Source organism: Belonocnema kinseyi, chromosome 6, assembly GCF_010883055.1.
Source record: "Belonocnema kinseyi isolate 2016_QV_RU_SX_M_011 chromosome 6, B_treatae_v1, whole genome shotgun sequence".
Classification (NCBI taxonomy): Eukaryota; Metazoa; Arthropoda; class Insecta; order Hymenoptera; family Cynipidae; genus Belonocnema; species Belonocnema kinseyi.
In genome coordinates this window covers 80,923,431-80,926,668 of record NC_046662.1, presented here as the reverse complement: position 1 = coordinate 80,926,668, position 3,238 = coordinate 80,923,431, and positions in this window count along the sequence as shown.

Sequence of the window (3,238 nt, the reverse complement as noted above, 5' to 3'; positions counted from 1 at the left end):
TTAACGAACGTCCATAAACTGTATTGCCAATTTTGGGCTCCACCTCCCTTTATTTACGTTGCATTGACTGAAAACGAATTTCACGTTCATTCTCCGTTTTTACACGTATCTGGCGAGTTGAGTTGACTATATGCCTATCGTGACTTTATAGCTTTAAATTCACATTTTAAGTTAAGATATATTAGATTTTCTACCCAATATTTGAATTTTAAACTATAAAAGATCTTCTATCAAAAGAAATAACTTTTGAATCCAAAAAGAAGAATGTTCAAAAACGACAAAATGCTTTTTAACAGAACAAAATAGATCAACATGGAACTAGATAGTTCACTTTTCAAACTAAGCAGACATATTTTTTTTGAAGACAGTTTATTTTTCAACAAAAAATTTATATTTAACCAAAAAAGGTGATTTTTCCACAAAAAAGTTCACATGCTTTCAAGAAAGATGAATTTTTAGGCCAAAAGGAATTAGTTGAGGAACAGTTGAATTTTCGACCGAAAGGGATCATTTCATTAATTTAATAGAAATTTAAACAAAATACTTTAATTTTCAACAAAATAGTAGAAGTTTTCACTGATACATACATTTTTACCGTACAAAGATGAATTTGCAAGGACAAATTTTTAACCAAATATATGAATTTCTCAACCTAATATGTGAATTCTTATCTAAAAAGGTAAGCTTTCAACCAGGAACACTATTTTAATACCGAAAAATACGAATTTTTAACAAAATATTAACGTTTTTGAATCACAAAATCAAATTTTTTAGAAAACATTAGACTTTAAAACCAGAAGAGATTAATTTTCAATAAGAAAAATTATTTTCATTCTAGAGAGATGATTCTTTAACCAAATTGTTAAGGGTTTAACTAAATAAGATAAGTTTTCTACCAAAAATGGATTCCATAAATTCTTAGTTAAAAAAAATAATTTCCAACAAAAAACAGCTAATTTTTAACCAGTTGAATGCCATTAAAACAGACGAATTTTAAACAAACTAATTGTATTTATCTTTGACTCAAAAGATGAATTTTTTATTAAAAAGATTAATTGTATACCCCAAAAAGACAAATTTTCAACAAAGTACATTAATTTTCTATCGCATAGTTAAATTTTAAACTTATGAAGGATACATAGGCGTAGCGAGCGTATAGGCTGTCGGGGGGTGAATATTGTCATAAATGCCGACTGAATAAGTGGAATTTGCCGACTGTGACGATTTATTGTAAAAAAAATAAATATCTCGCCTGTGAGTAGAGATTTTAGGCTAAACTCTAGCTTCAGAGAATCTTCTCGATTTACCGGTTTAGAATATAATAATATATTTTCATGACTTTAGAATGAAAAAATTGTTTAAACAAATAAAAATGGTTTATAAATGACCAAATATGTTAAGCAACAATTTCTACTCTCAGTATTCATCAAATTTTTATAATTTACCCCGATAGATAAAAACTTTTCATAATTTGAATGAAGAACTTTATGGTTCAATTTCACTTCTTTTCATTCGAAAAATTAAAATATTTACACAGAGCGGAGGAGCTTACTTTTCTAGGTGGGGACCAAGCCATAGAATTATACACTGGAATCCCGTAAGAAAAGTTTCCGTTAATGATGACAAGGTGGTCCAAGGGGACGAGAGAGTGACGCTGTAAGTTGGTCAGCGGAGCAATTCCGCAACAACCCAGGAATGTATAAATAAAAGCAGACAGTATCCTCAGCGGTTAATCCTGTCGTCTGCTTCAGTCATCTTCAGTCAGTGGCGAAAATTTCGCAGTACAATCGCTTCCCTTCGTTTTCAGTCAATCAGTGTTTATGTCATGTCTTGCGAAATCAGATGTAACCAGGCATTACGAAAATGTCGAAGGAAATCTAGAGGAAGCGTTTATCTTTCGAAGAGACATATATCCGCTGCCTCAAAGCAATCTATTTTGCAGAAATTATTTTTTGACCGGGAAATTTACAAATTTTTATAATAAAAATCTGCCCAAGTTCGATTTTAACAGGTTTTAAAATAATGGGTTGAATTGTTGTCTTTTTCAATTATGATAGTATTCGCTTTAAGCTGATATTGTTAATTTAAAGTATTTCAAAATGCAGACTTGAATTTATGAACAATTAAAAATTTTAAGCGTTTGAAGTGGAAAATTTTTGATAAAAAACATTGATTGTTTAAGCCTTTATTACATTTTCCGCCTGCATGCAAAAGGGTATGAAAGTGCCATAAAGAACGCTAAACTCCTACATTAATATTTGACTGCCAATAGTTCGATATTACCAAGGGCGGGCACTTTAAGCGGATTTTTCGAATTGCTTATTTTAAATAAAAAAATAAAGCAAAACTTTGGTAATTAAATGAGTCTAGAAAACTATTAAATCCACAAAATAAATGGGTAATTAAATGAGTCTCTGAACATGATTAATTCCACAAAACAGTCAATTTAACATTGTCGATCTGAATATATATTCCTTGTACATTGCTTGAGTTTAATTAATGAAATATCCTAGAATTACCGACTTTGAAAAGTTTGGGGGAGGGCCCTCAATACCCCCCCCCCCTGCGCTACTGAAAGGATAACATCTCAGGAAATAAAAAAATGTATAGCTTTCATTGAATTTTCATAGAGTTTTTTAAAAATAAAAAATACATTTTTAATCAGAAATGGAATAGTCAAATTTCTAGATGAAAAAATTAATTTTTAATAAAAAAAAAACATTCGAAAAAAATTATTAAAATTTTTAATCCGAGAGGCGAATCTATAAAAATCAACTTTTAATAAAGCAGTACTTTCAACCAAGCAGTTGATTTTTTAACCAAAAAAGATGAATTTTTAAACAAACATTTTAATTTTTAACCAAAAATTAAAATTTTTCACGAAGAAGATTAATGTTCTACAAGGAAAAGACAATTTTCTACCAAATTGTGAAATTTTGAAGGCAAGAAGACGAATTATTATTAAAATAGTTTGATTCTGTAACTCAAATCATGATTTTTCACGAAAAAAGGTAATTTTCTACCAAATAGAGCAATTTTAATAGAATTTTCAACAAAATGCTTGAATCCTCAACCAAAATATATTAATTTTCAACCAAGTAGTTGCATTGTCGAACCAAAAGAATGAATTTTTGAATATGAAGTTTCATTTTTCATCAACAAAGATAGCTTTTCAAAAAAATACAAAAATTTTCAAACGAAAAAAATTGAAATTCGAATACAAATTAATTTTCGACAA